The following is a 25947-nucleotide window of genomic DNA, read 5'->3' on the forward strand; positions in this document are numbered from 1 at the left end:
GCTGGGAGGCTGAGCACTCTCGTGAGTCCCATGGGCAGGAGCTGCACGCCCCCACTGCTGCTGGGGGCCCTGGGTAGGGCCACCGCTCGGGCCACTGTAGGCCGACTATCACTGCTGCCTGCTGATGCAGGTGGGGTTGTGCTTAAGCCGGCGCCAGCTGTCAAACACCGCTGACCGGGGAACTCAGTGCAGCAGCTCCCAAGCCGGGACAGGCCAACAACCGCAGCAACCTGTGGGTGCAGGTGGGGCTATGTTCAAGCCACACAGGCCGACAAACACCACCACCTGCAGATCTGAGCGAGTAAGCCCTCAAGCTGACGTGGGTCGTTAATCGCTGACACCCATGGAAGTGGACTGGGACGCCCTCCAGTGGGCGCTGCTGCTCAAGGACCTGAGTTCGGCAACCGCCAAGCCAGCATGCGGTCACAATCATTGTTGCCCAAGGATCTGAGCCAGGTGACTCTCAAGCCAGTACAGGCTGTCAATTGGCGCCACCTGCAGAGAGAGGCAAGGTTGCGCTGAAGCTGGTGCAGGGGAACAAATGCTGGTGCAGGGGAACAAACGCTGCTGCCTGAAGATGGGAGTGGGGGAAACTCTCAAGCCAGTTAGGGTCTACAATAGCCATAGCCCATAGTCTTGGGCCGGGCAGTGTTCGAGGCCCTGTGGGCTGACAAATGCTGCCACACGTGCATGTGAGTGGGGCAGCACTAAAGCCACCATGGGCCAACAGTCACTGGGCCTACAGAATTTGGTGGAGCGTTCACTCACTCGGAAATTCAGGGACAGCCAGTGACAATCACAGGGGAACAGTGAGGCAGGAGAAACAAGAGACTAGAAGTGTTAAATGCTCACAGTGCATCTGCCCCTCTCGTGCCAGGTCAATCCTCCAGAGTAGGACACACGTGTGCCATCCAGGGACCTCTCCTTCTTTGCACCATGTAGGAGAGTTCTCAGCAGAGGAGAACAGGCATCCTACAAAATGATCTGTCTGGAGCTGAGAGAAGAGATTTCAGATGAGGAGGAACCAAAATAAGATCTCTGGCAACACGAAAAAACAAGCTGTTTCAACACCCCCACAGGATTGCAATAGGTCTCCAGCAATGGACCCCAACCTAAACGAAGTTGTGGAAAGTGAGAATGGAATTCAGAATATGGATGCCAAATAAGATGAATGGGATTCAAGTGAAAGTTGACAACCAACACAAAGAAGTCAAAAAAGAAATTCAGGACATAAATGAAAAAGATAAAAAAGTAGCTAAAGAGATTGACAACATAAGAAAAGATATAACAGAACTTAAAGAAATGAAAGAGTCATTTAGGGAATTTCAAAAATACAGAAGAAAGCTTCTATAACAAACTAGACCAAGCAGAAGAAAGAATTTCAGAACTTGAAGACAAGACTTTCGAACTAAACCAGTCAATCAATAATGAGAAAAAAGAATAAAGAGGAATGTACAATCATTCAGAGAAACATGTTACTATGTAGAGTGGACCAATACAAAAATTATGGATATCACTGAGGAAGAAGAAGAAAAAGCAAACAGCACAGAAAACCTATTTAAGGGAATTATTGAGAAAAACTTCCCTGGTATCACAAGAGGTTTAGATATTCACATACAAGATGGTCGTCAAACACCAGGAAGATGCATAGCAAATAGAACATCTCCAAGACACATAGTCATCAACCTGGCCAAAGTCAAATGAAGGAGAAAGTTCTACAAGCTATAAGATGAAAGCAGCAACTAATTTGCAATGGAAAACACATCAGGCTAACAACAGACTTCTCAGTAGAGAAATTAAAAGCCAGAGGGGATTATGATCCTTACTCTTCTTAAACAGAACAACTGCCAGTCAACAATTTTATATTCTGCAAAACTAAATTTCACAAATGATAGAGAAATAAAGACTTTTCCAGACAAGCAAACATTAAGTGAATTTGTCATTCTTAGACCTGAAAAGTCACGCATATGAGAGCACAATAGATATCCACCAGTGTAAAAATACCTGAAACTTAAAGCTCACAGCTCTTATAAAACAATAGCACAGGAGGGAAAATGAAACAATAGGGTATCATTCAACATGATGAACGGAACAGTAATGCACATATCAATACAAAGATTGAATATGAATGGTCCTAGTGCTCCACTTAAAAGACATAAACTGGTTGAATGGATTAAAAAAAAATCATTGTCCAAGTATATGCTGTCTCTAAAAAACCCATTTAACTTTCAAGGACTCACACTCCAGGTAAAAGGATGAAAAATAATATTCGACAGAAATGGAAACCAAAAGTGAGCAGTGTAGCCATTCTCAGAACAGATAAAATTGACCTTAAATCAGAAATTGTAAAACATAAAGATGATCATTATATAAGCATAAAGAGAATAATTCAGCAAGAAGACATAACAATTTAAAATATATATGTACCTAACACAGACACTACCATATTCATGAGGCCAGGTCTACTAGATCTAAGCAAAGAAATAAACAGTAGCATCATACTTTCTGGGGACTTCAACACCCCACTGACAGAAGTGGGCAGATCACTGAAGCAGAAAATCAACAAAAAACCCCACAGGACTTAAAAGGGACTCTAGAAAAAATTAACTTCACAGACATTTACAGAACATTATACAGAACATATATTATTCTCAACAGGACAGGGGACACACCGTGGAGTATTACTCAGCAATAAAAAGGAATAAAATAATGTCATTTGCAGCAACTTGGATGGAACTGAAACCACTGTCCTAAGTGAAGTATCTCAGGAATAAAGAAACAAACACACATGTTCTCACCAGTAATTGGGAGCTAATCGATGGGTATATATGGGCACAAAAGGACACAAAGGATTTTGGAAACTAAGAAGTGGAGGGTGTGGGAGGGGGGTGAGGGATAAAAACTTACCTAGCAGCACAACAAACACTGTCCTGGTGGTGGGCACACGGAAATCCCTGACTTTAGCATTTGTATCCATGTAACAAAAACATTTGTACTCACTTAATATTTTGAAATAATAAAGAAAAAATATGGAATTATTAATGACAATATTCAGAATCTGTTATATCATCATTGTCATTTTATTAATGAAAAAATAGCTTAACATCAACTTCTTAGAAAAGCATACATTTATAAATGAGAAACATAAATTATATTGAATAAATAACTTCACTATAATTATATTCCTATGTTGCCAACAACCAACTTCAAAGAGACCAATCCTAAGCCAAGAGAAGTAGCCTTGGGAAGTAATTCTTCTCTAAATACAAGTATTTCTACATTATCATAAAATTTCTGATTAAAGTATTTTATATATGAAATATTTCTAGAATTTATTAATAATGCTTTTCATTCCTATTTACATGTAAAATAAGGAGAATAGTAATTCCAACTTTTTACTTTAGTTAAGCTAAGAATTTACTATGATGCCTTACATATTAAATCTTTTATGTATTTTGGACCTTGTAAAAAGTATGTGTCAGTTTCAATAAATACTTCGACACTTAAGTTATTGTAAGATATTGCAGCACAGATTGTTAACCCCAGCATGGTTTCTCTCTCTGTCTCCCTCTCTCTTTCTCTGTTTCCCTCAGTTGTTGACTTTTAGTTTAGGGGCATGGACCATGGCTGCCAATTCCATGCATAGTTGTGGCCTCATGACTAAGTTTGGAAAAAATGATATGAGTAAAAGTTATGCACGTGATTTGTAGGTCACTTCTTTAAAAATGAAGCCTCTTGCCTTAGATTTTCTCTTTTCCTCTTCCCATGGGAAGACTATGGATATGGTAGTGGGATAGCTTCAACAATTGGCACAAGGACAACTGTTTATGAAATGTCATAGTAATAAAATCAAAGAAATATGGGTCCTTGAATAGCCTTATAGAGCAGAGCTGTTCTATAAGGTTTTGACCACTCATCTTTGTCTCATGAGAGAGAACTGTGTTTATCTTTTATTTAAGCCACTGTATTTTGGGGTATCCTTGCTATATTTTAATTCTTAACTAATAGAGGTGTTTAAATAGCAAATAATGTTAGTCATTAAAAATAGATAAATTGGAAGCTAGAAAAAAATCGCTACTATTTATTAGATAAATTTATTAGGTTTGCAAAAGTTTTCTGCTTCTGCTGTGAATTTACTGGAAACAAATGTATTTTGTGATCAGCATCTTGAATATGGATTTAAAATTTATGAATTAGTTGATACAAAATAGTATTTGTGGTCAGAATGAGCAGATATGACAATAAAATATACATTTTGGGTAGCTATTTTAACAGAGGTACATGATAAGAAAATAAATTATAATTACTGTATAATATTAGTCATTCTTAATGGTTGCCAAATAATATATTTTTATAAATACTCCTTCCTACATGTAAATCGAACTTTAGATTGTATCTTTTTCAAAATAACCTTATTTATACAAATTAATTAATGTATTTAGCAACTGTTTGTTATGTGACACTTATATTTATAGTCCAAACATTATTATACTTAGATTTTTGACCAACTCATTGTTTACACATAAATTTGGGTTTTACTTCTAAAGATGTACTGTGGTTGTGCAAGTCAATATGAAGCTATTAATAGACAGACATTTAATAATCTGCTTTAGCAAATTGCTAAATTTGAGATTTCTGGGTAGCTCATCCTGTGAGGGGAAAACACAAATAATAATTTGACCAACCACAAATGAGAGCTGTGCTAAGTTCTCTGACAATACACCAGTTTTTTTGTTTTTGTTTTTGTTTTTGTTTTTTTTCCAACTGAGTAATAGAGCAATTGGGAAATACACATGGGGAAAACACAGAAATCAAAATATGACATTATTTCTTGACAAAAGAATGATGCTTCTAATACTATCCTTAGCTACATAATTTCATGTGTCCATTTCAAGACAATGATAGTAAAATATTAAACCATGCATCTGGCCCTTCTAAGCATGGGACCTGCTCTTCACTCTATTAACATACAAATAGTAGAGTTCATTTGTCAGAAGAGAGGGTTTCTAGTGCAGCCACAAAGAGAAACCTGACTCTCTTCACACTTGTCAATCATAGTGTGGCCTCAAGGAGAAGAGAATCTGAAGGGACCTACCTAGGTAGGCCTGGGCTGGACCTAGAAAGAAGTCAGTAGATGTCTTCGCAATGCTTTTCCCCCAAAATGATTGTAGTTTGTGGGCTGGACAGTGTGTGCTATAGGGAGACAACTATTTCTCCTCTCTATTTACAAATTTCTTTTCACTTAACACATTGGGTTAACTAAGCACTGGTCGGTTATTTGGTAGTAAAATTCTTCTTTACCTGGTATGGGGCCAGGGGAAATTGCTGGTCAGCCCCAGGAGTGTTGAGATACATTATGGAGATTGGAGTTAGAATATGGTATTTAATCTCTTCTCTCTTCTCCAAGTTCTTAGTCAACTGGGTAATTTAAACAAGAATCGATAGGAATCCAAATATCAGTTACTGTTAGTATTACTAGGGGAGCTCTGTTGAAGAACTTGGTTTCAACTGAAGGCCAATATCCATTTTAATACTGTCCACACCCCATCCAACCCTCTGCCCCACCAAATTAACCTCTGGACTTAAATTTGGGAAGATTAGGCTCTTTATAGCAGACACTAACCAAATCAGTCATGTTAATGATCTTGTTTCATATTCTATGTTCCATAAAAACAAGAGATTTGTGATATTAACAAAGAAAAAAATATGGACATATGGCTGACTCATACTATGTTCCTGTTATTGGGATAAGCCAATGAAAATGAATGAAGAGTGAAATCTTCCCATTAAAAGGCTGAAGTTCCAATTTTATGGGATGGTAGAAATCTGGGGAGAAAAACAGGTAACTACTGAGTATAGTAAGTACTATATCAAATGGCTCTAGCAATGTGGCCAAGTATAAGAGTACTATGGAGAAAGGAACCTTTGCTTTCCTCTTCTGTTCCTTTCCTTCATCTGTTCCATTGTAGCATGAAAGTAGCAGTATAGATAATACATAAACAAAACATTCTTTAACAAAACAGGCTGCAGGCTACAGTTTGCTGATATCTGTTCTAGAATTATTAAGGAACTCAATTTAGTCAACATTTTCTTAGGATTTAGAGTACATTCAGTTGTGAATTTTTTCCACATTTAGCATAATTCTTTTATCAAGAAATACAAACTATGAAATAAGAAAATTGTCATACATTTTCAAGAGTTGTATTGAAAAATATTTGATAGCAAGTATTTTTTTAAGAATTACAAAAAAACAGAGGAGAGTAAAGAAAACAACCAAAATCTAGATTTTCATTATGCCAGACATTTTGGCTTAGGAACTATTTAGAAAATGACTTTAGTCTGAAAAAAAAGTTGGCTTAATGAATTAGTATATTAACACTAAGATAAATCATGACTTAGATCTGTTATTATTCTTGCCATTTGCAAAACTTGCTTGAGGCTTCATTTTTAAGGCAAATGAAGAAAGGATTTAACTCCATTGCTTCCACTGACATTAATAGAATTCATTCATCTACCTTGCCATGCTCTGCTTAGAAATTTACGCTTTTAAGGCTTATATTTACAACTCCAAGTATGTGCTGTGAGCTTGCTTTGGGGGTAGGGGAACGAGAGCCAATATAACTGAATTTACTTATTCTGATTATTTTAAAATAATTTCCATAGAAATTTTATGTATTAGCTTCTTATTCTTAGCATACATTTCCAGAACATAGTTTCTCTTATTCAGACTCTATCCTTTAAGACCAAAAGAGACAAAAGAATGAGTTAAATTCTCCTTTGGTTCTAATCCCTATTCCTTACCTCTACAAGAAACACTAGTTCTTCCACTTAAAATAAATTGAACTGTACCAAATTTATGTACCTCAGAGATTTTGGCTAAATAAATTCATTTAATGATTCAATTAAAAAATTCGTGTCAAGAATATCTTGAAATATATTCTACATATAGAACTTCATTTTCTCATCAAATTTTTGAATCCATATCAAATTGGCAATGTTACATCAGTTCCAAATTGAGTAGGTGCTATCAGTAGAGACTTTTAAGAAAATAAAAATAATCTATCTTCCTGAAAGAATAAATGAAATACCATTGAAACTAAGGCCCTTTAAAAATATTAAGTTGGGAAAATATAGCCAGTAGTAGATTGTATTATTGGTTACATATTTATTTCTGCTTCATTTGAAAGTATCATACCTGCCATTGTCATATTATTTGTCATGTCCCTTGAGGAAGGAGCATACTTAGTTACCCACTTGATGTTGGGCTTCGCCACATGATTTGCCTGGGACAATAGCCCATGAGTTCATGAGACATACACAATATTCAAGTAGAAGAATTAAGAGCCATTGTGTTTCCATCATCTGCCTTGCACTTTACTTATGCTGCATGATCATGTATTAATAGTGTATCTAGACTGCTCAATTTGAGCAAATCAGATCTGCAGGCCATCCACAGCATCTGATATACCATACAGGTGAGAAATAAACTTTGTTATTTTATGAGCCAATGAAAATACTAGGCAATTTGTTAGTGAAGCATAATACATACACAAAAGACTCACTAATTGATCACTCATTTTATAGGTAAGATATTACAATGGCATAAGTCACTGAAATTACAAAAGCTAAAGAAAAGAAGTTGGGTTACTAAGTATTAGTAACAATGGTCCCTTACAGTTTACTCATATTTATTCATCCTAGGGTTTTCCTGATATTAGATGGAATCCCACCATATTGCTGAACACCAAATGTTCCCTGAACTGCCTGAGAAATCATATTTAGTTTTTTGCATACTAGTATTTTACAGGGTCTCTATCTTAGAAAATTTGTTTTAGCTTGGTTTTTAAGTAGTGCCTTAGACTGGTAGCTATCCTGAACTATGACTTTGTCCATCCAGACAAGGACAGTATTTTATAACAGTTATAAAAATGTCAACATCTATCATAAAAGAAACTCATTCCTCATATGGATTATTCTGATTCTTGTACTATGTCTAGAAAATTAAAAAAAAATTATAAATTCTAAAGTTATAACAAAGAGGGCACTTTGTTCATCCTCTTTTATATATGAAGAAATGGGAGATAGATAGTTAAATTACTTGCTAAAGATTATGATTTAGCTTGGGCCACACACGGTATTTCAGTACCATGTCTCGACCCAAAACCCTGAATCACTATTTAACCACATTCATGTCATGTTCTATTCTTTTTTTTTTTTTTTCTTTTGCTAGCTGGAAGCAAAGGGCTACTGCCCACTTATTTATTTATTTATTTATTTATCTTCTTAAAATTTTATTTCAAAATATTAAGACGATACAAATGTTTTTGATACATGGCTTGAGTTTGGGCTATAAATGTGCCTGTCCCCCGAACAGTGTTCTTTACTGCTCTTGTTTACTCTATTTTCATAATCTCTTTCCATAGTTTCCCCATTCAGAGTAATTCTCTGAATCATGTCACATCATTTCTCAAAACCCTCTAATGTATTTCCATCTTATAGAGGATAAAATGCAAAGTTCTTTTGATCTTCAAGGCACTACGTGAACAAATTCCTATCCTATCTCCCTGAACTTATGTCCCTTTACTCTGTATATAAATCACTTTACTTATAACAACCCACTTTTTGTTCTCTAAAAATACAAAATATTATTATAATCCAGCTTTGGGACTCTATTTGCTCTTTGTTCTGTCCGGGATACAAAGTGGCACACTCAAACCCAACCATCACTATCTATCCATCCGTGCCTCTCTCTTCTTTATTCCACTTGTCACTACTTTTCACATTATATACTAAATTGTTTGCTGTCTTTCTCATTCTCTGTATATAAGTTTCACGGGAGCAGTGATTTTGTTTGTATCTTGTTCATGGCTGCATCCCTAGTATTATGAATAGAACTTGGCATATAACAATATTTTTGAATGAATAAAAATATGCATTTGAGAGTGACAGATTTTATATAGTACAATACTAGAAATAATGCTAGCTACAAGTGAGTTTACCTTTATTGCACTGAAGGCGATTCCTTTAAAAATTATTTTCTTTTCTCTCAATTGCATCTTTAAGTGTATTTTTCAGTGCATCACTTTATTTCCCTGAAGACAGTCAGCAGTTGGCAGCATTTTACTGAGATTTTCACACTACTAAGGAGACATTAAAGAGAAGAAATAATACTGAGAGTCATTATTTAAATATAATAGATATTTTAAAAACTTCCAGAATTATTTGATCTCAATGTAATAACTAATCTAACCATTAATCATTAAACTAACAATTTTTATTTAGTGCATTCACATTAATTTAAATGAACATCATGTCAATGTAGAGTCAGTTGACTTGTCATTATGTCTTTTTGTCCACATGTGAACTATATAATTGTCCCTAGCTGTAAGAAAAACATGGGAGGAAAACAAAAATGAAGTCAAAGAAATTGGAAGTGGATTAAATGTTATCATAATCCAACAAATCAAGTTCGAAAAATAATAATGGATTACCTAGGTACATTAATAAAACAGAATAAGAAAGAGGAAAGCAAGGGTAACACCAACATATTTCATTAGCAAGTGTTTGAGTGGAGGTACCATTTTAAAAATTATAACATTTAAAAATATTTTATGTTAAGGTAACATTTAAAATTTGGGGGGGTATATAATGATTGAGCAAGGGGAAGTTTGCTCAACTAAATTTTTAATTTTATATATGTTACAGGGGATATATAATGATTGAGCAAGGGGAAGTTTGCACAACTAAATTTTTAATTTTATATATGTTACATTTGCAATGAAAGGCTTGAGCTCAGCACAGTCTAGGCTAGGTTAAAATTTTCAGTTTGGTGGTAGAGAAGGTTCCTAGGAAAATACTAAAGAAAGAGAATAGAAGAGGACTTAGAACCAGGAACTAAGGAAATCTATCATTTAGATATTTAGTCAAGTAGAAAAAAGAAACTATGAAGATTGGAAAGGAGCAACCAGTGAAAATGGAAAGAAAAAAACAGAATACCTTAGGAAGAAAGGGGTGATCAATTGTGTTAAATCTCTCATAGGATAATTAGATGAATGTTGGAAATGGGAATGGAAGAATAAGTTTTCTACTTTAAAAGTCTTGATATTTGGTTAAAATAATAGAAGGATGTGTAAACAGTAGAAGTGAAGCATGAAAAAGCAAATCTTAAACAAAAACCTTACACTCTTAAGTTTGTATCTGCAGTAAAAGGACTAGCTTAATCTGTCCATAATCTAGTAGATACTTAAAAACTTAAAATATATTTAGGAGTAGTGGCATAATTCCTTGCTAGGAACATCTACCTGACTGGACTATATCCCTTAAATATCATCATTAGAAAGTTATGCTTTAAGAGAAAGGCATTTTCTCTGTTGTAACAATAATAACCCATGGTCTTGAGGCACCAGCAGACATTGCTCTTTAGGTACTACCTTTGTAAGATACATTGATGTAGTGTATGAGTAACAAATTCATATATATTAAGCCAGCCTGACTTCATGTGGCAGGGAGCCATCATAAATGTAGGCAGGCAGTTTGACACAAAGACAACAGGAATTGTGTAAAGAAAACTATGAATAACTCACTGTTTATAAACAATGTCTGAGACATACATTTCCATGACATTTTTGTGAGCAAAGAAAAGCCCCTTTAGAGACAGGAGCTTTTATAAACCCATTAAAATGATATCTTGTAAGCTGCTGCTTCCATTTTCTAAATACTTGCTCACTATTCCTGGAGGCTTGTGGTGTATTTTTATCTGACATCTGGGTAACTTAAATAATTTCTCATATTTTCAAATGCAAGAGCCAGCCTTCAATTTTTATTTTACAATTTAGAAGAGAACTTTATGACTTTACTTCCTTCAAAGAACTCATTGCCTTGTCCAAATGGCTCTTGAATAATAGCTATGCATTATCTTGCACACTATCTGTATGGAGTATGATTATATCTCCGCAGGTTGGCACATGCTCACCTCAGTCAACATTATTGCCTGTCGAACAAATGTCTCTGATTAGTATAGATAGATACACTAATCACAGACTGCACGGCAGAAGAGCATACATTTTCTCAGAATTCACTTACAACATGTTACATTACCTCTTATTGTTCTACGCTCAAATTTTACAAACTCATGGAATGGCATTTTTACCAGAAGAAAATATAAATCCACAAACTTCAAGTTTGGTAGTCCTGCTGAGACGCAATTTCACTCAGAATATCTTACAACATATGGCACATTTTAATATTGAGATGCCCCCTTAATACAATTACACCTTCCCCCGATTTGAAATGTGCAACAGGATTAAAACTGTGTTAATGTCTACATTCATGTACATAAGAAATTACATACAATGAAATAAAAGCTATAAAATGAATGGCTAATCTGTGTTTTAAAGCCTAGATATGCATATTCAGTGTTGAATAAGTTCTCTTTTCTTGAGAAAAATCACTAAAATCACTAAGCACGAGGGTGTCATCCACTGAAATATTAACCTAAATGGTAACAAAGGATTAGTATGCACCCACTATTTAGCTCCATGACTTTTACAACATACATAAACCTTTGTAATTTTTTTATGTTTTTTAATCACATACATCCTTTCAAATTATATATAATTCTCTCTTTTACAGTTAAACATGTTTGTGATTCTATGCAATGGTGGTAGGGCAAAGTATGTCTAATAACATCTCATATATTATATTCTTAATAGTTTTATTGAGGTATAACTTATATACCACAATATTTTCTCAATTAAAAAAGTATAGTTCAAGTACTTTTGTGTATTAAAAAAGATTTGGAACCACCACCACAATCTATTTTAGAACATGCCACATGAAACCTTATACCCATTAGCAGTAACTCCCCATGCCCCACCTCCAGACACACACACTCTTAAGCTCTTGAAAGCCATAAATCTACTTTTGTCTTTACATATTTGGGGCCCTTTGCAGACCACTTTCTTTTTTCAATTATATTTTTTAGTTGACAGATAAAATTGTATGTATATATCATGTAAAACATGTTTTGATGTATATATGCATTGTACAACGGTTAAATATAGCTAATCAACACATGAATTATCACAGTTATCATTTCTGTGATAAGAACAAAACATCCACTTTTTTAGCATTTTTTAAGAATACAATATATCATTATTTTTCATTCCCTTTTGTTTTTCAGGACCATACATTTTCTCCTTAACGAACTAGTTGCCAAAACTTGTTTCTAATTCTCCTTTTCCATTTTTTTCTCCTCCAGAAGCTACAAAGTTTCATTCAGATTAAATATACTATAATTCTCTTCCTTGTTATATATTCTCTGCTCTTCCCTGACAGTTCTTTAGTATTTCTAGACTCAAGACAAAATATTCCTTCTGACTGTAGTTTTAGATTAAATTTAGACCTTGTTGTTTACTCCATTTTTCTCCATTCCCTACATTTTTTCTCATCTGTCTTTGCTTCATGGGGTAAGGACATTAAAAATCACATGACATAACTTGGCATTCTCTCTTTTTTTCAGGCAATTTGACATTTTGGCATTTGTTGTTTTGAAATTAGCTGAGATTTTTCTGTAGATTTATTATCTCTCTCTTGCTGATCTATAGTTCTGGAGAAAAGAATTGGAAGCAAAGTCCTAGATAGTCACCATTATCATTAGCAATCTGGAAGTCCTCATATGATAACAATTCATTTCTGAATACTAAAAAAATTAAAGTTTCCTTAGTAATGGAAAAGACTTAGTAAATTTAAGATTAGTTGAAAGGGGGATGAAATAGTACATGTGGAAGACAACAAGTAATATTTTTAGAATTGGTGCATAACTTCAATTTTTTATTAATGTTAGAACTTTCCAAACACAGCAAGAATACTACAAAACTTTTAAAATACTAATGAAAGGTTTTTCTGTTTAAGGATACTTAACAAAGGTAGCTGGAGGAAACTCTAGTAAGTCTAATATCTTTATTAAAAACAGCCACCACAGACTCTCTCTATTAGAATGCCCCAAACTGTACATTCGATATTTAGTTTCCTTACAACTAAATCCTCTCTAATAAATTATCCACAAGTCTCAAATTGTGCGAGTTAAAACTGAGATATACAGCTATCTCAATTCTGGAAAAGAAAAAGGCCACAAAATAGGAATAGTCATTTAGAAATGTCATTAGTTCCAATGGGAGATGTGACATTATACTGACTTTATTCTTTAAAGTGCCTAGTAAAGTATTCAAATAGAGAAAATTCAACCCCATTCCAAGACTGGCATTTGATATGATTTGAAAAGTAAACACCAGGGAAAGAGGAAAGAGAAAGAATGGAAATGAGATGTGCTTCACAGAAACAAAGACTAATGGATAATTTACTCTGAAAAGCTCAAGTCACTTGGTTATCATTTGTAACTTGATGCTCTCTTTGCAAGAGTATAAGAATTTCTTCCAAATATTTAGACTGAAATCATTTAAATCAATTAACATTTACTGAGGCACTTCATTATGCTAGGTGTAGGGAAATGAGATACAAAAATGAATAACAATTACTTATTACTCATCCTTTTTCAGAAGGAATTTTAAGTGGTATGACCATCAGTCCTATCTTCAAGGTCTATCTAACCTGGGCACAGACTTACATACAAGGCAGAATAAAAACAGAACAAAAATGGAGATAACCATGTTACAGAAACACAAATGACTGATAGAGTAAAATTAGGTAATGAGGTGGCCCTTACAAAGGAAGTTTACATGAAATAGATGCTTAAGAATGGGTAAAATTTTTAACCAGATTTTGAAAAGGGCAAAGAACCTGAACAGACATTTTCGCACAGAAGACATAGAAATGACTAACAGTTATTAACATATGAAAAGACTGATAATCAGAAAAATGAAAATCAAAACCACAATGAGATATTATATTACATCTGTTAAGATGACTATTATCAAAAAGTTAAAAAATAACACATGTTGATGAGGGTATAAATTGGTCTGGCCATTATAGAAAACAGTATGAAGGTTTCCCAAATTATTAAAAATAGAACAAACTTATATAGTCCAGTAATCCCACTTCTGAGTAGACAGATACACCTTGGAGATATTGAAAATTTGGTTCCAGACCACAGAAATAAAGTAAATATTGCAGTAAAGTGAGCCACATGAATTTTTTGGTTTCTTAATGTATACAAAAATGAGGTTTGCACTGTACTGCAGTCTATTAAGTATGTAACAGCATTAAGTTTATAAAACAATGTTTGGTTCTCTCCCTATTTCCATGACAACCGCAGTTACTTCCACCACTAAAATCCTGAACCTTTAAAAGTCATCCATGAATGTTGGAATCAATTTCTTTAAAACATCAATTAATATTGATATTTTTACCTCTTCCCATTAATCAAAAAATATTCTTAATATCATTTAGAGTGATGAATCCCTTCCGTAAGGCTTTACATACACTTTTTTTCAGATCCATCGGAGGAATCACTATCAATGGCAGCTAGAGCCTTACAAAATGTATTTCTTAAATAATAAGACTTGAACGTCTAAACTACTCCTGATGCATGGACTGTAGAATGTATGTTATCTTAGCAGGTATGAAAACATTTATCTCCTTGTACATCTCTATGAGAGCTCTTGGGTGACAAGGTGCATTGTCAGTTAGCAGTGATAGTTTGAAAGGAATCTTTTTTACTGAGTAATAGTTCTCAAGAGTGGGCTTAAAATATTTAGTAAGCCATACTGTGAACAGATGTGCTGTCATACAGGATTGGTTATTCTATTTATAGAGCACAGGCAGAGTAGATTTAGCATAAATCTTATGGGCCCTCAGATTTTCAAAATAGTAAATGAGCATTGGTTTCAACTTAAAGTCCCCAGCTACACTGGCCCCTAGCAAGAGAATCAGGCTGTCCTTTGAAGTTTTGAAGCCAGGCATTGACTGCTCCTCTCTAGCGAAGAAAACCCTACATGGCATTTTCTTCCAATAGAAAGATGTTTCATATACCTTAAAAATCAGTTTTTTTAGTGTAGCCATCTTTATCAATAATCTTAGCTAGATCTTCTAGATAACTTTCTGTAGCTTCTGCATCAGCACTTACTGCTTCACTTTTTACTTTTATGTTATGGAGAAGACTTCTTTCTTTAAATCTCATGAATCAACCTCTGCTATCTTCAAACTTTTCTTCTGAAGCTTTCTCACCTCTTTCAGCCTTTATAAAATTGAAGAGAGTTAGGGCTTTGCTCTGCATTAGACTTTGGCTTAAGGAAATGTTGTGGCTAATTGGATCTTCCAGACAGACCACTAAAACTTTCTCCGTTTCAGCAATAACTGGAAGGTTTTGCTTTCTTAACACTTGTGTGTTTACTGAAGTGGCAATTTTGATTTCTTTCAAGAACTTTTCTTTTGCATTAACAACTTACCTGTTTGGTGCAAGAGACTTAGAATTTTGTCTATCTTGCCTTTTGATATGCCTTCCTCACTAAGCTTAATCATTTCTAGCTTTTGATTTAAAGAGAGAAGCATGCAATTCTTCCTCTCACTTGAATACTTAGAGGACATTTTAAGGTTATTAATTGGCCCAATTGTGTTTCAGCATAAAGAGAAGCTGGAGGAGAGGAAGACAGATGAGGGAACAGTCAGAACACATACCACAGTTATTAAATTCATTGTTTTATATGAGTGCAGTTCTTGGCACTTCCAAAACAATTACAATTGTAACATCAAAGATCATTGATCACAGATCACCATACAAGACATATAATGATATTTGGAATATTGTGAGAATTTCCAATATGTGACACAAACATGAAGTGAGTACAGGCTGTTGGACAAATGGGGCCATTTTGGGAGAAGTTCCACAAGCTTTCAATTTGTAAAACACATGAACTATGCAAAGCACAAAAAAAGCAAAGCAAAATAAAATGAGGTATGCCTGTTGAAATTAAATACTTAGGAAATTTCCCAGTGATAAGACCAATGTGAAAAATAAATTGTATGTGTATACACTAGCAACAATCTCTTGGGAAAAGTATTTCTTTCCTTTTTTAAGTGTTTTTTATTTATTGTGGTAAAGTATACATACACAAATTGACCATTTTAATAATTTATAAGTATATATTTTAGTAGCATTCAGTTTATTCACATTGAAAACCATCATCGCTATCCATTTTGAGAAATTTTTCATCATCTCAAATTGATATTCTGTGGCCATTAAACAATAACTCTCCATTCCCTCCTTCACCCAGCCCAAGACAATCACTATTATACTTTATGTCTTTATAAATTTGATTACTCTAGATAATTCATAGAAGTGGTTCCATACAATATTTATTTTGTGACTGTTTATTTTTTCACTTATCATAATGTCTTTAAGGTTCATCCATGTTGTAGTATATGTCAGACTATTTTTCCTTTTTAAGACTGAAATAATATGCCACTGCATTTATGTACCATATTTTGTGTATCCATGTACATTTGGGCTGTTTTCACCTTTGGCTAGTGTGAATAATGCTGCTATGAATAGTGGTATACAAATATTTTTTGAAACCTTTTTTTTATTTTTAATTTTCTTCTGTGTCAAAAGATTGCAGTAATCAGGGATTGTAACCCTGTGTGCATTTATTTTCTTTTTTTAAATTTCAAAATATTAAGGGCCACAAGGGCTTAATATTTTGTGGGCTTATTGTGCCCATCACCAGAATAGTGTTCATTGTACCCGATAGGTAAGTAAGTTTTTACCCTTCACTTCTCTCTCAACCCCCCCTTCTTGGTTTCCAATATCCTCTATAGCTCTGTGCCTGTGTATACCCATTGTTTAGCTCCCAATTATTAGTGAGAGCATGTGGTGTTAGTTTTCCCATTCCTGAGATACTTCACTTAGGATAATGGTCTCCAGTTCCATCCAAGTTGCTGCAAACAACATTATTTAATTCTTTTTCATGGCTAATGCTCCATCGCTCACACGCGCACGTGTACACACACACACAGACATATGTATATACACGCACACACATATCTCACATTTTCATTAACCACTCATGAATTATTTATTGACAGGCACTTAGGTTTAAGTCGATTCCATTCCTCAATCATTTGTAAGAATGGAAACTAACATATCTGTTTGGATTTGGCATTCCCAGGGCGTATTGGGTGAAACTGTAGTTTGTCTCTTTGGAACTTCTTGAATTTCTTTTTATGTTGAGTGTTCATCTGTATTGGTGTGTGGCATGTAAATGGGGAATCCGTTAAGCTCTTTGTCTCTATTTTCTTTTTGCCTACTTTAAAATTTGCTGTTGATTGTATTATAAATGCACTCCAAGGTCTGGGATGTTAAAAGGCATCTCCGGTGATAGTTTTTCTTGTGGCAGGTTCTAAGTTCTGAAAGGTTAAAGACACTTTAAAGATCTTACTCAGGGGAAAATGTAGACGTGCCTAAGTAAAAATAAGTGTCAGTAAATTAGAATAAATGAAACTCCAGCAAATGATATCACAAAAACAGAAACTTATGGTCAAAAGTTTATGAAGATATTTTGGCTTTGGTCTCTTAATCCTAGTTGCAGATGCAGTATCTTCCTTTGACTTTACTGTCTGTGGAAAGATACACACAAAATCTGTTTCTGATTCACTCACACTATCATCTGATATTAACAGTACTGTTAGGGATTTAAAGCTCTCCTAGGAGCCGTAATTACAAGAGCTTAAAACAAATTGGAAGCTTCAGTTGTCCCTCTGATTTTGTTCACTCTTGATTTGTTCTGAGTACTGGTTGCAAGCCAGCCTGTTACGTGCACCTTGTACTGCCATAGCAGAGACCTTTGCCTAAGACAAATGTGTAAAAAAAAAGTCCTTACATTGTTAATTTTTGTCTAATAACTATTTTTAGAATCCAGAGAGAATCTCAAAACAATCTTACTCTTTGAAAGTATTGCATGTATTCAAATTTGCACTTAAGTAGAAAATGGTTTGAAACCATGTAGTTGTTTTTCAAATAGCTTGATCTTGATCCTTACATAAAAATGTTACGACTTTGTGTCATACTTGAGACACTAAGAATTGATGTTACAGGTTTATTCAGTCTACAGTCAGGTGATGTCAATAAATTTTATTTTAGGATGATGGTATTTTAGAAAGATCTAATTAGTTAACATCTTTAAGCAGGATGTGTTCTAAAACTTCTACTATATTTATAGAATTTAAAGATGTTACATTATTCAAAATAGCAAGCCTTACTAGAATACTTATATTTGTTATCTTTGTAGGTTTTCTTAAGTTTAAAAATGATAATTAAAACTATATTTTGTGATTGTTTCTTGGTTTATGTTTCAAAAATCTTTCCCTTCTCTTTCCCCCAATTTTGTTTTGGAAAATATGTTTAGATATTAAATTTTCTTAGTGAATGACTTTGTTGAGGGCACAAGTAATCATGTTTGTTGTCTAATATCCACAGGCTATCAAAATAGTTGATAGGAAAATAAAATGATAACTAAAATCTAAGTAAACTGTTAAAATAAATTAGGTAAATGTAAATGAGATAAATGCTTATGATAGACAATTCAAGATTTCTTGCTTCCTAGATTTTTCACTAAGGTTTGGGTTACTGGATGTTAAAATTTCTTGTTAATATATGTGATATTATATACAGTGAGGAAAAAATAAGTATATATATTTTTACAGAAAAAATTATAAAATGAGCATAAAACACTGCTCTTTATAAAAAGGATAATTTTGTTTAATTCAGAGGTTATTTTATAAACTGCTTCTTTTGAAAGTTCTCAGATTTATACCTGGGAAGTTCATCTTTTGCTGTGTCTTAATGCTTTCAATTTTCCTCCCCTTTAGAAGGACTGAAATGATAACCCTCTTCTTCAACCTTTTCCTCGGTTCCTATGATTCCCTCCCACCCCCATTCTAAGTCTTCTGTTAAGGTCTGATGCTGAAATGATTACCTTAAATGTCTGAAAAGCAATGTTTTTTCTTAACTTCTTGGTATGTCTGAATTGTTCAATACGTTCAAAAAACTCTTCCTATGCTGGAGTTAAATTTTGTATATGGCAAGAAATAGAGGTCTTGTTTCATTCTTCTGCATCTAGCTATCCAATTTTCTCACCACCATGTATAGAATAGGACATCCTTTCCCCAGTGCACGTTTTTGTCTGCTTTGTTGAAAATCAGTTCTTCATAACTATGTGGTTTTATTTCTGGGTTGTTTATTCTGTTCCATTGGTCTATGTCTCTACCTTTATACCAGTGTTTTGGTTACTATAGCCTGGTACTATAATTTGAATTCACGTAATGTGATGCATCCTGATTTGTTCTTTTTACTTAAGATTGCTTTGGCTATTTGAGCTCTTTTTTTGGTTCCATATAAAGCTTAAGATTTTTTCTAGATCTGTGAAATACAATGTTGGTAATTTGATGGGGGTTACACTGAATCTGTAAATCACGTGCAGTATAGACATTTTAATGATATCGACTCTTCCAATACATGAGCATGGGATGTTTTTCCATTTGTTTGTATCTATGATTTTTTTCATAGGTGTTTTGAAGTTCTCCTTGTGGAGATTTTTCACCTCCTTGGTTAAGCATATTCCTAGGTATTTTATTTTCTTTGCAGTTATTGTGAATGATATTGAGCTCTTGATTTAACTCTCAACTTCACTGTTATTAGTACATAGAAATGCTACTGATTTCTGTACATCGATTTTATAACCTGAGAATTTACTAAATTTATTTATTAATGGTAGGAATCTTTGGCAGAATCTTTGGGGTTTTCTAAATATAAGATTATATTGTCCACAGAGAGGGATAATTTGACCTCTTCTTTATCATGTTGGATGTCCTTTATGATTCACATTTACTGATTTGCATATGTTGAAATTTATTGATTTGCATCCTTGGGATGAAATGCACTTGATCACAGTGAATTGTCTTTTTGATGTGCTATTGAATTTGGTTTGATAATATTTGGTTGAACATTTTTGCATCTAAGTTCATAAGAGCTATTGGTCTGTAGTTTTCTTTTTCCTTGTGTCCATTCCTGGCCTTGGTATCAAGGTGATATGGGCTTCATAGAATGAGTAAGGGATGATTGCTTCTTTATTGATGTCATGAAATAGTTTTAGTAGGATAAATACCAATTATTCTTTGTAGGTCTGGTAGAATTTGGCTGTGAATCTATCTGATCTAGGGATTTTATTTGTTGGCAGATATTTATTACAGCCTCAATCTCACTGCTCATTATTAGTCTGTTCAAGATTTCTATTTCATTCTGATTCAGGCTTGGAAGGTTTGTGTTTCCAGAAATTTATCCATTTCCTCTAGGTTTTCTAGTTTGTGTGTATAGAGATTTTCATAACAGTACCAGATGGTGTTTTTTATTTCTGTGGTATCAACTTTAATATCCTTTTTCATTTCTGATTGAGCTTATTTGAGTCCTTTCTTTTCTATTTCTGGTTAATCTGGCTAGTGTTCAATCAATTTTGTTTATTTTTCAAAGATTTAACCTTTTCTTTCATTAATCCTCAGTATTTTTTGTTTGTTTGTTTCCATTTATTTCTGTTCTGAACTTTATTATTGTTTTTCTTCTGTTGGCTTTGGGTTTGTTTTGTTCTTTTTCTAGTTCCTTGAGATATGACAATAGATTATAAATTTGTGATATTTCTGTCTTTTTGATATAAGCATTTAAGGATATAAACTTCCCTCTTAGCACTGCTTTTGCTATATCCCATAGATTTTAGGAATCTTGTGTCTTCCTTTCCATTCAATTTAAAGAATCTTTTGATTTTCATCTTAATTCCATCATTGATCCAAGGATCATTCAGCATCAGGTTGGTTATTATCTATGACTTTGTGTGGACTTGAGAGTTTCTCTTGGGAATGATTGCTAGTTTTATTGCACTGAAGTGTGAGCAGAAACATGCCATGATTTTAATTTTTCTGAATTTGCTGAGATTTCTTTTGTGGCTTAAGATATGATACATCTTGAAAAATGTTCCAGGTCCTGTGGAGAAGAATGTATATTCTGTGGTTTGGGAGTAGAATGTTCTGTAAATGTCTGTTAGGTCCATTTTTCTCTAAAGTCTCTTTTAAGTCCAGTGTTTCTTTGTTGATTTTCTGCTTTGATGATCTGTCCGGTTCTGTCAGTGGAGTGCTGAAGTCCCAAGCAATTATGATGCTAATGTTCATTTCTTTGCTTAGATGTAGTAGAATTTGTTTTATGAACCTGTGAGATCCTATGTTAGGCATGTACATATTTAGAGTTGTTATATCTTCTTGCCGAATTCTCTCCTCATCATTATAATGACTGTCTTTGTCTTTTTTATCATTGTTGATTTAGTCTATTTTTTCTGATATGACAATAGCTACACCTGCTCACTTTTGATGTCCATTTGTGTAAAATATTTTCCCATCCCTTTACTTTGAGTCTGCGAGTGTCTCTGTAGATTTCTTGGAGAAATCATAGACTTGGGGTTGCATATTTTCTTCCATACAGCCAATCTACATATTTTAAGGGGAGCATTAAGACCATTTACATTCAGTGCTAGCATTGATATGTTTGATACTGTAGTGTTCATGATGTTCATTGATACACTGTTGTTGTTTTTTTTTTTTTTCCCCCTTTGTGTTACTGTTTTATTAGAGCTGTGTGTTTTAACTTTTGGGTGTTTTTTTCACTGGTGGCTGTCTATTGTACTCTTCTATGTATAGTGCACTTTTGAGTATTTCCTGTGGAGCAGGTCTAGTAGTTACAAATTTCCTTAAAGTTTGCCAGTGCAGGAAAGACTTTGTTTCTTCTTCAGTTATGAAACTTAGTTTTGCAGGATATAAAATTCTTAACTGGCAGTTGGTCTGTCTATGAAGATTAAAAATGGGCTCCTAATTCCTGCTGGATTAGAAGGTTTCTGCTGAGAATTCTGTCATTAGTCTGATGAGTTCTACTTTGTAAGTTATTTGTTGCATTCCTCTTGCAGCTTGTAGGATTTTCTCCTTCACTTTGACTTTGTCCAGGTTGATGACTACGTGGCTTGGTGATAGGAAATTCATAGGAATTTGCTATGAATCTTCCCACTGGTCAATGACTATATTGTATCTGGATATCTGAATCTCTGGCAATATCAGGGAAGCTTTTCTCAATCCACAAAGTTTTCCACATTTTTTGTTTTTTCTTCATCTTCCTCAAGGATATCTATGATTCTCATATGGGCTTGATTTTCATTTTCCTATGTTTCTCTGAGTGAATACTTATAATCACTTGTTCTTTTTTCTGCATTTCAATTGCATTCATTTGAAAGCATTGTCTTCACACTCTGAAATTCTTTCTTTTGTTTGATCTAGTCTTTCGTTAAGGCTTTCTGCTATATTTTGAAAGTCCCTAAATGACTCTTTCAAATTTTTAAGTTCTGTTATATCTTTTCTTATGTTGTATATCTCTTTAGAGACTTTTTCATTCATGTATTAAAATTTTTTTTGGCTTCTTTGTGTTGGTTTTCTACTTTCTCATCAATCTCATTTATCTTATTTGGCATCCATAATCTGAATTCCATATCTGATGTTTTGAGAATTTCCTTTTGTTTGGATCTGTTGATCAAGACCTATTTTGATCCCTTGGAGGTGTCCAGTTAGCTTGTTTTTTCATGTTGTCAGAGTTCATATGCTGGTTTCTTCTCATCTGAAACCTCTTCTCTCAGTTCAGGACAGCTAAGTTTGCAGGGCACCTGTTCTCCTTTGCTGGGAATTGTCCTAATTAGTGAAAAGAAGGAGAGGTCACCAGATAATGCACTTGTACCCTGCTCTAGAAGAGCAATCCAGCAGATGAAGGGAGATGCACTGAGAGCCTGTAACACAGCAGTTCTCCTGTGTTGTCCCGTTTTCCTGTGTTTACTTCAGTCCAAGCTGCCGCTGGGGTATATTTGTGTGGAGTGGTGAATTAGTTCCCCAGGCTGTTGTGAAAAGCTCACGCAAGGGGCTCCCTCACCACAGAGGCCATTGGTGTAGAATACATGTCTATCAAGGTCTCCCCAAGGTGTGGGCAGTGCTGGCTGGGTGAAGTTATGAGGATGGTGGCCATGGGTGTCAGGATTGTGGACATTTGCTGGACTCAGGTCCAGGAGAAGGGGTAGTATGCAGTGAGGGAAGGCTCAGGGCTAGTGGGTCCTTGGTGGTACATAAAATTGCAGGTGGGGTGCTGGGCAGGGCAGCAGATGGCATGCCAGGAGGCATAAGGGACTACAGCAGGGCACCAGGTGGTGCATGGATGAGTCCCTGCTTTTAATTCTTTTGGTTGTATACTCAGAACCATAATTGCTAGACATTATTATGGTGGTAATTCTATGCCTAATTTTTTGAGGAACCCCCCACAGAAAGTCATTTGCAAAAGAACATTTTAAATAATAATGCTAGTAATATTCTAAAAAATATGTGTAATAAATTTATGTGTGAAAGTTATGCCTTTTATTTAAAAACCCATTCCCACTAAGAACTGGAACAAGACAAGGATGCCTGCTGTCACCAGTTCTATTCAACATAGTCTTGGAAGTCCTAGCCAGAGCAATCAGGCAAGAGAAAGAAATTAAAGGTATCCAAATGAGGAAAAAGGATATCAAACTGCTGTGTTTTGCTGACAATATGATCTTACATCTAGAAAACTCCAAAGATTCCACCAAGATGCTCCTAGAATTGATAAACAAATTCAGCAAAGTTACAAATCAGTGTACAAAATTCAGTAGTATACCTATACACCAGTAACAGTCAAGCTGAGAGTCAAATCAAAGACTCATACCATTCACAATATCTACAAGGAAAATAAAATACCTAGGAATATACTTAACCAAGGAGGCGAAAGATCTCTACAAAGAGAACTATGAAACACTGAGGAAGAAATAACAGATGATACAAAAAAAAAAAAAAAAATGGAAAAAAACATATCAGCTCATAGATTGGTAGAATCAACATTGCTAAAATGTCCATACTACTCAAAGTGATTTACAGTTTAATGCAATCCCCATCAGTGTTATATTTCACAGATCTTAAAAATAATTCTGTTTCATTTGGAAACAGAAAAGAGCCCAAATAGCCGAAGCAATCTTAAGCAAAAAGAATCTGGAGGCATCACATTATCAGACTTCAAACTATGCTACAAGGCTATGGTAACCAAAACAGCATGGCACTGGCACAAAAATAGAGATATAAACCAATGGAACATAACAGAAAACTCAAATATAAAATCATCCACAACAGCCAACTGATCTTTGACAAAGCAGACAGCAATATATATGGGGGAAAAAAATCCCTATTCAATAAATGGTGTGGGGAAAATTAGATAGTTGCATGTAGAAGAATGAAACAGGATCTGTATCTCTCACCATTTACAAAAATTAATTCAAGATTGATAAAAGACTTAAATGTAAGGCATGAAACCATAAGAATATTAGATGAAAATGTTGGAAAAACTCTTCTGGATATCAACCCAGGCAAAGAATTTATGAAGAAGACCCCCATAGCAACCATAGCAACAACAATAAATAAATAAATAAATAAATGGCACTTGATTAAATTAAAAAGCTTCTACACAGCCAAGAAAATAATCAACAGAGCAAATAGACAACCTATACAATGGGAGGAAAATATTCGCCAGATATAAATCCAATAAAAGGTTAATAACCAGGCTCTACAACAAACTCAAGCAAATCAACAAGAAAAAAAAAATCAAACAACCCATTCAAAAAATGGGCAAAAAACATGAACAGAAACTTTTCAAAAGAAGATACACAAATGGCTAATAAACATATGAAAAGATATTCAATGATATTAATTATCAGGAAAATGCAAATTGAAACCACCATGATATATCACATTGCCCTAGTTGGAATGTCTTTTCTTAAAAAGTCAAAAAAAAACAATAGATGTTGGTATGGATGCAGAGAGAAAGGAACACTTATACACTGTTGGTGGGACTGCAAATTAGTACAACCTCTTTAGTACAACCTGTACGGAAAACAGTATGCAGATTCCTCAAAGAACTAAAGGAGACTTATCATTCAATCCAGTAATCCCACTATTAGGTATTTACCCAAAGGAAAAGAAGTCATTTTATCAAAAAGACACCTGCACTGGAATGTTTATTGTAGCCCAATTCACAGTTGCAAATATGTGGAATCAACCCAAATGTCCATCAATTCATGAGTGGATTAACAAAGTATGATATATGTATAACATGGAATACTACTCAGCCATGAAGAAGGATAAATTAAGGCCTTTTGGAACAATATGGGTGGAACTGGAGACCATTACACTAAGTGAAGTATTTAAAGAATGGAGAAACAAACACCACATATACTTACTGTTAAATTTGGACTAACCAGTAAGCACACCTGTACATTAAGGGAAGCAAATGGAAATCAATCAGAGGGGAGAAGATGGGCAAAAATCTACCTATCAGGTACAATGAGCTTTATCTGGGTGATGGGCACACTTGTAACCTTGACTCAAGCATTACAAAAGTGATCCTTGTAACCAAAAACATTTGTACCACCATAATACTTTGAAATTAAAAGAAAACTAGATAAAACATAAATAAATGAACAGACATACCATGTTTCTAATTAGAAAGACTTAAAAAAAATCAGTTCTTCTGAACATCATCTAAATAGTTAATACAATTTCAATCAAATTAGTCTATGATTTTTTTTAAACTTGAGAAGTTAATTTGAAAAAAATTCTATGAAAACATAAGAATAAAGTATAGCTAAGGCACTCTTTGGTTGAATAACAATTAGATGAGATTTCCTCACTCAGTGTTATATTTGCTGTAATGCTACACTAATTAGTGCAGTGTGGTAGTGAAACAAGAATGTAGAAATAACCATTGGAACTGAATAGAGAGCAGAGACATAAGCCCATGTGTAGGTGGAGATTTTAAATATTATCAAGGCAGCATTGCCAATCAGTGCTAAAAATCTCATTATT

The sequence above is a fragment of the Eulemur rufifrons genome, chromosome 28 (assembly GCF_041146395.1).
Source record: "Eulemur rufifrons isolate Redbay chromosome 28, OSU_ERuf_1, whole genome shotgun sequence".
Taxonomy (NCBI): Eukaryota; Metazoa; Chordata; class Mammalia; order Primates; family Lemuridae; genus Eulemur; species Eulemur rufifrons.